We start from the raw sequence: 13,668 nt of genomic DNA, 5'->3' as shown, positions 1-13,668 counted from the left end.
AACCATTAACTTTGGTGAATACTTTGTTCTCTTGGTAGTATACTGTACATGGTAACTATTAACTTTGGTGAATACTTTGTTCTCTTGGTAGTGTACTGGACATGGCAAGCATTAACTTTGGTGAATACTTTGTTCTCTTGGTAGTATACTGGACATGACAGCCATTCACTTTGGTGAATACTCTGTTCTCTTGGTAGTATACTGGACATGGCAATCATTAACTTTGGTGAATATTTTGTTCTCTTGGTAGTATACTGGACATGGCAACCATTCACTTTGGTGAATACATTGTTCTGTTGGTAGTATACTGGACATGACAACCATTCACTTTGGTGAATACTTTGCTCTCTTGGTAGTATACTGAACATTGCAAGCATTCACTTTGGTGAATACTTTGTTCTCTTGGTAGTATACTGGACATGGTAAGCATTAACTATGGTAAAATACTATGTTATCTTGGTAGTATACTGAACATAACAACCATTAACTTTGGTTAATACTTTGTTCTCTTGGTAGTATACTGGACATGCCAAGCATTAACTTTGGTGAATACTTTGTTCTCTTGGTAGTATACTGGACATGGCAAGCATTAACTTTGGTGAATACTTTGTTCTCTTGGTAGTATACTGGACATGGTAACTATTAACTTTGGTGAATACTTTGTTCTCTTGGTAGTATACTGGACATGGCAAGCATTAACTTTGGTAAATACTATGTTATCTTGGTAGTATACTGGACATAACAACCATTAACTTTGGTTAATACTTTGTTCTCTTGGTAGTATACTGGACATGGCAAGCATTAACTTTGGTGAATATTTTGTTTTCTTGTTAGTATACTGGACATGGCAAGCATTAACTTTGGTGAATACTTTGTTCTCTTGGTAGTATACTGGACATGGCAAGCATTAACTTTAGTGAATACTTTGTTCTCTTGGTAGTATACTGGACATGGTAACTATTAACTTTGGTGAATACTTTGTTCTCTTGGTAGTATACTGGACATGGCAAGCATTAACTTTGGTGAATACTTTGTTCTCTTGGTAGTATACTGGACATGGCAACCATTAACTTTGGTGAATACTTTGTTCTCTTGGTAGTATACTGGACATGGCAAGCATTAACTTTGGTGAATATTTTGTTCTCTTGTTAGTATACTGGACATGGCAAGCATTAACTTTGGTGAATACTTTGTTCTCTTGGTAGTATACTGGACATGGCAAGCATTAACTTTAGTGAATACTTTGTTCTCTTGGTAGTATACTGGACATGGTAACTATTAACTTTGGTGAATACTTTGTTCTCTTGGTAGTATACTGGACATGGCAAGCATTAACTTTGGTGAATACTTTGTTCTCTTGGTAGTATACTGGACATGGCAACCATTAACTTTGGTGAATACTTTGTTCTCTTGGTAGTATACTGGACATGGTAACTATTAACTTTGGTGAATACTTTATTCTCTTGGTAGTATACTGGACATGACAACCATTCACTTTGGTGAATACTTTGTTCTATTGGTAGTATACTGGACATGGCAACCATTAACTTTGGTGAATACTTTGTTCTCTTTTTAGTATACTGGACATGGCAAGCATTAACTTTGGTGAATACTTTGTTCTCTTGGTAGTATACTGGACATGACAACCATTCACTTTGGTGAATACTTTGTTCTCGTGGTAGTATACTGGACATGACAACCATTCACTTTGGTGAATACTTTGTTCTCTTGGTAGTATACTGGACATGACAACCATTAACTTTGGTGAATACTTTGTTCTCTTGGTAGTATACTGGACATGGCAAGCATTAATGTTGGTGAATACTTTGTTCTCTTGGTAGTATACCTGACATGACAACCATTAACATTGGTGAATACTTTGTCCTTTTGGTAGTGTACTGGATATGGCAAGCATTAACTTTGGTGAATACTTTGTTCTCTTGGTATTATACTGGACATGACAACCATTCACTCTGGTGAATACTTTGTTCTCTTGGTAGTATACTGGATATGGCAATCATTAACTTTGGTGAATATTTTGTTCTCTTGGTAGTATACTAGAAATGGCAACCATTCACTTTGGTGAATACATTGTTCTGTTGGTAGTATTTTGGACATGACAACCATTCACTTTGGTGAATACTTAGTTCTCTTGGTAGTATACCTGACATGGCATGCATTAACTTTGGTAAATACTATGTTATCATGGTAGTATACTGGACATGACAACCATTCACTTTGGTGAAAACTTTGTTCTCTTGGTAGTACACTGGACATGGCAAGCATTAACTTTGGTAAATACTATGTTATCTTGGTAGTATACTGGACATGACAACCATTAACTTTGGTGAATACTTTGTTCTCTTGGTAGTATACTGGACATGGCAAGCATTCACTTTGGTGAATACTTTGTTTTCTTGGTAGTATACTGGACATGACAACCATTCACTTTGGTGAATACTTTGTTCTCTTGGTAGTATACTGGACATGACAACCATTCACTTTGGTGAATACTTTGTTCTCTTGGTAGTATACTGGACATGACAACCATTCACTTTGGTGAATACTTTGTTCTCTTGGTAGTATACTGGACATGGCAAGCATTAACTTTGGTGATTACTTTGTTTTCTTGGTATTATACTTGACATGACAACCATTCACTTTGGTGAATACTTTGTTCTCTTGGTAGTATACTGGACATGACAACCATTCACTTTGGTGAATACTTTGTTCTCTTGGTAGTATACTGGACATGAGAACCATTCACTTTGGTGAATACTTTGTTCTCTTGGTAGTATACTGGACATGGCAAGCATTAACTTTGCTAAATACTATGTTATCTTGGTAGTATACTGGACATAACAACCATTAAGTTTGGTGAATACTTTGTTCTCTTGGTAGTATACTGGACATGGCAAGCATTAACTTTGGTGAATAGTTTGTTCTATTTATAGTATACTGGACATGGCAACCATTAACTTTGGTGAATACTTTGTTCTCTTGGTAGTATACTGGACATGGTAACTATTAACTTTGGTGAATACTTTGTTCTCTTGGTAGTATACTGGACATGACAAGCATTAAATTTGGTGAATACATTGCTCTCTTGGTAGTATACTGGACATGGCAAGCATTAACTTTGGTGAATACTTTGTTCTCTTGGTAGTATACTGGACATGGCAACCATTAACTTTGGTGAATACTTTGTTCTCTTGGTAGTATACTGGACATGGTAACTATTAACTTTGGTGAATACTTGGTTCTCTTGGTAGTATACTGGACATGACAACCATTCACTTTGGTGGATACTTTGTTCTCTTGGTAGTATACTGGACATTGCAACCATTAACTTTGGTGAATACTTTGTTCTCTTGATAGTATACTGGACATGGCAAGCATTAACTTTGTTGAATACTTTGTTCTCTTGGTAGTATACTGGACATGGCAAGCATTAACTTTGATGAATAGTTTGTTCTCTTGGTAGTATACTGGACATGACAACCATTCACTTTGGTGAATACTTTGTTCTCTTGGTAGTATACTGGACATGACAACCATTCACTTTGGTGAAAACTTTGTTCTCTTGGAAGTATACTGGACATGACAACCATTAACTTTGGTGAATACTTTGTTCTCTTGGTAGTATACTGGACATGGCAAGCATTAACGTTGGTGAATACTTTGTTCTCTTGGTAGTATACTGGACATGACAACCATTAACATTGGTGAATACTTTGTTCTCTTGGTAGTGCACTGGACATGGCAAGCATTAACCTTGGTGAATATTTTGTTCTATTGGTAGTATACTGGACATGACAACCATTCACTTTGATGAATATTTTGTTCTCTTGGTAGTATACATGGGCATGGCAACCATTCACTTTGGTGAATACATTGTTCTGTTGGTAGTATACTGGACATGACAGCCATTCACTTTGGTGAATACTTTGTTCTCTTGGTAGTATACTGAACATGGCAAGCATTCACTTTGGTGAATACTTTGTTCTCTTGGTAGTATACTGGACATGGCAAGCATTAACTTTGGTAAATACTATGTTATCTTGGTAGTATACTGGACATGACAACCATTAACTTTGGTGAATACTTTGTTCTCTTGGTAGTATACTGGACTTGGCAAGCATTAACCTTGGTTAATACTTTGTTTTCTTGGTAGTATACTGGACATGACATCCATTCACTTTGGTGAAAACTTTGTTCTCTTGGTAGTATACTGGACATGGCAAGCATTAACTTTGTTGAATACTTTTTCTCTTGGTAGTATACTGGACATGGCAAGCATTAACTTTGATGAATACTTTGTTCTCTTGGTAGTATACTGGACATGACAACCATTCACTTTGGTGAATACTTTGTTCTCTTGGTAGTATACTGGACATGACAACCATTCACTTTGGTGAATACTTTGTTCTCTTGGTAGTATACTGGACATGACAACCATTAACTTTGGTGAATACTTTGTTCTCTTGGTAGTATACTGAACATGGCAAGCATTCACTTTGGTGAATACTTTGTTCTCTTGGTAGTATACTGGACATGGCAAGCATTAACGTTGGTGAATACTTTGTTCTCTTGGTAGTATACTGGACATGACAACCATTAACATTGGTGAATACTTTGTTCTCTTGGTAGTGCACTGGACATGGCAAGCATTAACTTTGGTGAATATTTTGTTCTATTGGTAGTATACTGGACATGACAACCATTCACTTTGGTGAATATTTTGTTCTCTTGGTAGTATACTGGACATGGCAACCATTCACTTTGGTGAATACATTGTTCTGTTGGTAGTATACTGGACATGACAACCATTCACTTTGGTGAATACTTTGTTCTCTTGGTAGTATACTGAACATGGCAAGCATTCACTTTGGTGAATACTTTGTTCTCTTGGTAGTATACTGGACATGGCAAGCATTAACTTTGGTAAATACTATGTTATCTTGGTAGTATACTGGACATGACAACCATTAACTTTGGTGAATACTTTGTTATCTTGGTAGTATACTGGACATGGCAAGCATTAACTTTGGTGATTACTTTGTTTTCTTGGTAGTATACTGGACATGACAACCATTCACTTTGGTGAATACTTTGTTCTCTTGGTAGTATACTGGACATGACAACCATTCACTTTGGTGAAGACTTTGTTCGCTTGGTAGTATACTGGACATGACAACCATTCACTTTGGTGAATACTCACAATTCTTATTTTCATTCTCGACTTACTTAATCCAGTTCGCTGGAATGAAGGCACTGGTACCTTATGTGCACTTCAGAGAAACAAATCCTGAACAAAGTATCAGGTCACCACTGGATTCCCACATGAAGTCCATACCAGATAACTCACATGCCTATGGAAATCTGCAAATCACCAGTTCACTTATAGAATATTTTTGGGATATGAGAGAAAACAATACCCACCATGAGAAAACCCATATGAGCATGAGTGTAGGTTCACAGGTTCATAGGTTCATAGGTGTTTAAAAGGCTAACATCTGCAAGGGCCTTGTTAAGTCTAGCCATGCATCCTAAATCTCTGACAAGGCCTGATACTCTTTATAAGTGTAAGCATGGGCCTGAGAGATGAAGCATTTACAGGTTATCTGTGCCCATTAGATTCATAGGTGCCAAACCAGGGATGAATTTCCAGTCCCCCATCCAATTGTCCAAGTTGCACTTGAATTGGGTTAGGGAGCAACTCTTCTTTACATGGATGGGGATCCTGTTCCATAGACATGGTAGTCTCTAGCATACATACCTATTTCTTAAGCAAGTCCTATTTATATCACAGTCAAGGTTTAAGTCTTTAGGTTGGGTAATTCTGGTGCTATTTGTTTTGTGGATATGCAGGAGGTCCATCAGAGTGGGTTATGACAATGCCCTGTATGCCAGCCATATATCTCCCCTCAAAAGCTTATAGGAGACAGAATACAGGGATAGGGCCTTGAGACTGTCTGCATAGGACATTTTACTTTCGCCTTTTGTTCTTTTAGTGAGAAACCTCTGTGGACATTCAAATTGGTGTATATGCCTGGTTAAGCACATACCAAAGGGGCATTGTACTCAATGATAGTTTTGATGAACACTGAATATATTTGAACAATGACTTCCTTGGACTTAGATGCCATACCTTTGTTTATAAGGTGCACAACATAGAATGATTTCCTAACCACTGTAGACACATGATGGTCAAAGGCTAGATTACTATCTATGTGTGTCCCTAATTCTCTGACTACTAGGTCACATCTAATGGGTGTGTTGCCAATATGATAGGTACCAGGGATGGATGTCTTCCCAAAGTATACTATTATGCATTTCTTGGCATTTAGTTTTAGTCCATGGCACTGACACCAATTGTTTGTCTATGTCAGCCCCTCCTGGAGAACATTTGTGTCAGTGTGGGATTCAATGACAGTTTCTAATTTGCAATCATCTGCAAATTTAGTCACCCAAAGACCACTGACATTGGTCTTGACTTTTGAGAAGTAAATGCCAAAAAGGAGCAGTCCAAGGACTGATCCCTGAGGGACTCCACTTGTGTGACTGGCCTCTTTGTAGAGGTGGACCCCCTGATTATAACTTCCTTGGTCCTGTCTTGGCTATCCACCAGGTGACATACAGGTTTGTACCTAACCTCTTGAATTTGTCAACAATGCTCGAGTGGGGTATTGTGTCAAATGCCTTGGCCAGGTCAAGGTAGGCAGTGTGAACAATTTTGCCCTCATCCATTGCTTTGGTGACCTTCTTAAAGAAGTCCACCAGATTGAGTAGGCATGATCTGCCCTTGACAAAACCAAATTGCGTTGGGTCCAGTGTCTGAAGGTTTACTATATCTCTATCTATCATCTCCATGATAATTCTTTCCATGGCTTTAAATACAACACTAGTGAGACTTACAGGTCTGTAGTTTCCAGTGTCTGTAGGTGGCCCACCTTTGTGTAGAGGAATGACTGTCACTGTTCTCCATTCTTGGAGGCTACAGTTAAATAATAATTCCAGAGGCCATGATAGGTCATATTTCATGCTATTTAGAAGGCATTCTGGGATATTATCTGGACCCATTGATGCAGTGTTCTTGATCTTAGAGAGAGCATTAAGGACCTGTTGGCATAAAAATGATGTGCAGACTCTAAATGGGATGAACCCCACACAAGAACTGAACCACAGACCCAAGCACAATAGGGTAGCATTGCTATTCTGCTATATCTGGTATCTCTGCTAATCTTGTTAGGTATTGGTTGGGAAAGAAAGATTAGTTTTTCAAAGTAAGTCATGGCTTACGGGAGTGAACAATTCCAGTCATAACTCAAGATGACTAAGAATTTTTGTGACTGAATGGTTTGTTGCTAAATCACTTGCAGTGGCATATTTTTCTGTAGAAAGTTTTGTAGATCACTTATCTGCAGAATGGAAATTTAAGAACAGGAGTGGGCTGGAAGCACAAAAAGCTGCTACATTTTGTGGAAGAATCCAAAGTTGTTCATTATGGTGGACTCATAAGTAAAAAGGTCAAAAATCTCAATGATCAGAGCCACTTGGTTAAAGTATCCGGTCCATGTTTGGTCATTTGGAGTGAAAATGTTACTGAGTGTACATATTGGCCAAAAAGGAGAGATGAAATGCCTAAAGTACTAACATTGTAGGCTATACAGGTCAGATAGATGAAAAAGCCACTTGACTTGCAATTGTTACAAGCCATACTAGGCCAGATACTTGACAGACCGTGTGTGTATGTTTGTGTGTGTGTGTGTGTGTGTGTGTGTGTGTGTGTGTGTGTGCGTGTGTGTGTGTGTGTGTGTGTGTGTGTGTTGTGTGTGTGTGTGTATATGTGTGTGTGTGTGCACGAGCACATGTGCGTGAGTATTTATACTGAATGACAGATATTTGTAATTACAGACAATATATATTTATAATAATTATGAAAATCTCTCTTTAAGGCTATGTACATTAAGTGCATTTAGAATATTTGCAAGTCAGAATTACCCAGACAGAAAAGGATTTTATATCCATCTTGATTTCTGACCAGACATGCTTGATATTGACATATGTTAACTGTAATCCTGGAAAGGACTAGGCAGATTTTAAATAAAGACCATTTGACATAAACATGATGCAATAAGGAGAAGAAGATGAATGAGATAGGAATGGATTGAACAGGAACGTACAAGGATAAAGTAGGTAAATTAATTTCTCTAAAAGTTGATTACTGATGTTATATGTGTACTGTTAAAACAAAGATGAACCACCACATAAGGCAAAACACAGGTAATCCAAAAAACATGCAGCATGGTGGGGAACAAGAATGGTACAAAGGTGCCAGGTCCAACCAAAGACAGTAAAGCATCGTCAGTGAGATGTAAACATAAAACTCCACAGAGTGTAAGAACTAAATAAAACTTTAATATAAATTTAATAAAATAAATACATGTATGTTAAGTGCTTTCCTCCATAAATATATGTAATGGACTTCTTCGCCCAAAGTCAGTTTAAATGCCAGATGTCATTTCACAGCCATCTTAAAGAGATGCTACTATAAGTATAACAAACTGATGTTTGGGGGGGGGGGCTGCTTTGTTCTGAAGAAGTCCATTACATAGATTCTTTGGATGAAAGCACTTAACATACGTGTATTTATTTGTAAAAATTATATTAAAGTTTTATACGGTTCTTACACTCCATGGAGTTTTGGTTCAGTTTATACACCTTGCTGACTTCGCTTTACTCTCTTTAGTTAGTCCTGACATTTTGGTACCAACCTTGGCCCCTACCATGCTGCATGTTTTTGGATTACATGTGTGAACTGTGCTAATGTGAAGATGACACCAACTTTTGATTTTAAGTCCAGCGATGATGTCAGAAATTGTCATGCAGATGCAAGAATAAAAGGAAAAGGAGGTAGGCTCCATGGTCATTGCACAAACTGGGGGTGTAAAGACATAATTGGGCATCAGAAGGGGAAAGCAGAGTGGCAAGCCATAAACAGGTATCCATCCTCAAGGCAGGCAAATAATAACACAAACAGTAAGTGTCTGGGTCAAAGTGGTAGACCAGAACAGCTAAAAGCATTGAAATAAGAAATGCAAATGTAGAAGCAAGGTGAAACATGCATCCAGAAGAGGACAGACGGCAGACACTTCTAAAGGTAAGTCTAGGAGGTAATACAATTCAAATGTTTTTACAGAGGGGTCATGATAAGGAAAAAGTGTGGGAAGTGTATTATAGATTGACCCCCGGATTCACAAATCCTCCGTTTAAGACTAAATAAGTCTTACTCGGAGGCTGCATTTGAATGGTATGATGTCAGCATGCCATCAATATTCATGAGGGCATGCTGACTCAACCCCAAGTCTAACACGGACCGTGTAGACAAGCAGGGGGAATGTCCGACTGCTGAGCAGTGTAAAGGTCCACGCCCCTGCAAGTGTGTAAAATGCAAAATGTCAACACACAAGAGCGAGTCCGCTCAAATGTCCATGTACCCAACACCACACTCCCTGACATTGTAAACCCCCAGCACAGTTATAAAAAGTAAAACTTTTTTTTTGTCTAATTCTCGGTATAGCTTCCTGTATTTGCACGTGTGTGCGTGGGTGTGCCACTTGCTTAGCTGCAGTTAGCAATTATGCCAAATATTAATAGCGTACTGATAGAGCGTTCGCACAAAGAAGAGGCATTCACGGTTCGAGTCCCACCACTCCCCTTTATATTTTATGTTCATAATTAGTATATGAAATAATTCCTGACATATATGATTAATCTTTTACTAAAAAGCATTGAAATGGCCTATGTATCAGTGAACAAAATGTATATTTATAAAGGAACCTGACATATAATTGCCTGCAGTTAAGCAACGCTTAACCCAGTGCAATATAGTTGCCCATAGCTAAATAGCACTTTACCCAGCACAATGTAGTTGCTTATAGCTAAATCGCGCTTTACCCAGCGCAATGCAGTTGCCCATAGCTAAATAGTGCTTTACCCAGTGCAATCAGTTTGCGTGGAGGTGCGCGGCGCGCCAACCAGTGCACCATCGGGCAACGTGGAGCAACGTAGAGAAAAGTTGCTTAAACACAGCCATGCCCCCTAACCTGTCTGAACAGTAGTAAAATAAAAAGCAATGATAAGGTTTGAACCCAGGACACTATGCACCATTATCAAAGTTCTGAACCACTAAGCCACGACAGATTAGGATAAATGTCCACTGTTAACATATATATATAGTAATAAATGTTAGATTAACCATTGCTAAGCAGGTCTGCAGTCAGCCGAGAATATTCAAAAATGGCCAATCACAGAAAAATGCGGGAAATGTGGCATATTTAAGCTGCATAGGCGGGAATACTCGCCATAACTGATTGTAGCTCCCATCTGCAGTTAGAATGTCTGGTGCTGGAGAGGGTACATGCTTTAGAGCGCAACGCTGGAGCATCGAGGAGTGAAGATACATGGTTTGGCTTCTAGTCCATCGGCATGAGACTCGACTCCTGCAGGGCCAGTTCCAAGGAACGGAGTATAATGCAGAGGCTTGGAACCGGTTGGCTTATGAACTCACCAGTGCCACAGGCGTCCCTCGGACTGGTGAGCAGGTCCGTCACCACCATGCAGACCTGAAGAGATGGAAGAAGGACCTTCTGAACCAGTGGATCCAGGAGGCCCGCCATGATGCCCCACTACTAAGTAGGTAGCCATGGAATGCAGTATGTAAGACAAGCTAATATAGTCTAAATAATGGGTAGGTATGTCTCAATATCCCTTCATTTACACCACAGATTCAGGTGTTCATGCTATGAATCAGCAAGCCTATGCAGATAGGCTGCTAAGGCTGTGCCACCAGGCAGGTTAGTAAATATTCTGCATGTATTGTTACATGATATATGTGAGTGAGCATGACAAAAGTGTTCTAGCCCAATAATACAGCAATAAAATGTCCTGAATAAATCCTCTGCACGTACTGTTATATAACAAACGTCAGTGAGCCAGAAATAGAGTGTATTAACCCAGCAATCAAAATAAAATAAGTCTGGAATACTATCTCTGCATGTACTGTCATAACATATAAGTGAGCAGGCCTGAAAAAGAGTGTTGTAACCTATCAAGAAAGGTATAATATGTCCTGAATATGCCTTTTGTATGCACTGTAATATCAAGTGAAGGAGAGAGCCTGTAGAAAAGAGTGTTCAATGTAATTAATAAAGATATAAAACTTGGAGTGTGTCTGTGTCACTTACTTTGAAATGTTGTTGTACCCTTTCAATAAAAAAATAGTACTGTTGCATTAGGTGCTGTCAACCCACAGTTGTGCAGTCCCATAAGAAAAGGATGAAGGAAGTGGTAGTAGCTGTGAAGCATAAAACATTCATTCCCTGAATAAATCCTCTGCATGTACTGTTACATATCATAAGTCAGATAGCCAGGAATAGAGTGTAGTAACCCATGAATAAAGCAAAAACATGTCTGGAATACTATCTATGCATGCACTGTCATCAAAAATAAGTGAGTGAGCCTGAACAGCAGTCTTGTAACCTATCAATAAAGGTATAATATGTCCTGAATAGGTCTACTGTATGCAGTGTAATATCAAATAAAGGAGAGAGCCTGTAGAAAAGAGTTCTAATGTAAATAAGAAAGGTATAATACTTGCAGTGTGTATGTGCCAGTTACTCAGAAATGTTGTTGTACCCTTGCATTGAAGAAATGTTACTGTTGTATTAAGTGCTGACAACCCCCAGTAGTGCAGTCCAATATAAAGTGGATGAAGGAAGTGCCAGTAGCTGTGAAGCATGTAACAGTCCTCAACAGTTGTTAAATGGCTGACATGCATAGGTAAATCTGGCACACGAGTAGCCTGTCAAGGTGTTCCCCAGAAATGTTAGTGTTCTACCTGAAAAGTAGGGTTGTGTAGAAAATCAAGTGAAAAAGTCACGTGAACACATCCAGATGTGCAGATACATAAACATCTAAATAAAATACAAGTATGTAGCAGTAACATCTGCATCTTGGACAGTTACTATGTCAGATATAGGTCAGGTATATAATGAAGTAGTCAAACCCATAACACAATCAAATGCATGTTGCCTAGTGTAATAATACATGTAGGGGATATACACCTGCAGTCAATAGGAATGTAGTGTACAGTTAAAGTACTAATAAGATGTTAATGGAGGTTTCATTTTACACCCTACTCCATGTGCATAAACAATGCAATTCCACACCTCAATGGGTATGTCTAATCTCATAACATTTGTTGGGACATATGTCCTATTGTTATATAAAATCCTGTATTTAATTTGATGCATGTCCCCTGTTAAAACACCACAATCCTGGTGGCCTGTTGCCATCAATCATCCCTGCATGCTGTTGTAATGTCCACTATCATTCAATACATGCATGTGCTATGCTTGCTGTTCAACTGTTGTAACCCTGGTGTGTTGGGTTAATGGGAATATTACTGCATGCTGTTACAACTAACTTGGAATGCTGTTGTCTATGTTGTAATTAAACACACCTAATCACAGAACGTATGGGAAGGCTGGTCCCAGCGGACCCACCTGTCCCTCCTCAGCTGGCAGTTGCACCTGGCACCAGCAGGTCTGGTGCCTAGCCCGGGCCACCCTCCTCCATTGGTCCTGTGCCACCTTCGGGTGGAAGTGCTGCAGGGGATGGGGCTCACCCCCCCCTGCAAGCGTGAGTGGAGAAGGGCCTCCTGTCACCCTCCGAAGGGTCCGGGTTGTGGTGCGTAGGGAGATCCAGCGTTTAGTCGCTGATCCCCTATGCCAGCTCGAGGCGAGAATGGCATGACTCCCGGGTGAGTCTGCCCCTCCTACGCAGCCCCCAGCACAGCAACCCTCAGGTCTGTGAAGGTCCAGTGGTGACTGCCCATGGATGGGGATCTCAGTCCCACTGTTACCATCTGTGGGCTCATGGGCTTGCGATTTCCAAACATCCGTCCCCGTCAATTGTGTTTACCCACCCCATGTGTCATACTCCACCCCTGTAGGCGTCTTGTTTGTCTTGTCTGTTTACCTACCCAACCTACCTCCCCAAATATACCTACTTCCTCTACCTCACTTTCCACTCTCCCGTGGAAAAAAAAAAGGGCAATCTGTACCCTAAAAAAAATTACGCCCCATACATAGCTGCCCATTTTGCACACATGTCCGCTGGACATGCAAACTGATAATTATAATTGGAAGTACAACAAACTTTGTTGTCCTCACCCCTCTCTCAGGGGTGAAAGGTTTCAAATATCACTCCAAATTTGCTACATATGCACAGCTGTTGTTGTTAAGGAAATGGGCAGCTATGGACCTTCCCTACACCCTTCCTGCACATTCTGAGCTTGTGTACCTACTGTCTTTCCCTCTTTGAGACCCCTTTTTTCACCACTTTCCTATCTCCCCATTTTCTTTTCTTTCAAAGAAATTAGTGCGGGGTTAGCGGGAGTAAGCACTTTTAAGTAGTAGTAAGCAGGTTTAAGCGAGTGTGCGCATGTGTGCACTTAGCTAAGCATCGCTAAGCTTTGTGCAAACCCACGCAAACCCACTTACAACTGCTTAAAAGTGCCTTAGTCACTCTTTGTCAGGGCCCTTGTTCTGCTCAGCAGCAAAATAAAACACCTCTGTCAGTCTCGAACCCCAGACCTTGAAC

Source organism: Protopterus annectens, chromosome 2.part2, assembly GCF_019279795.1.
Source record: "Protopterus annectens isolate FY-2018-M chromosome 2.part2, PAN1.0, whole genome shotgun sequence".
Lineage (NCBI taxonomy): Eukaryota > Metazoa > Chordata > Ceratodontiformes > Protopteridae > Protopterus > Protopterus annectens.
The sequence above is the reverse complement of the archived record's forward strand: the minus strand, read 5'-3'. Positions refer to the sequence as shown.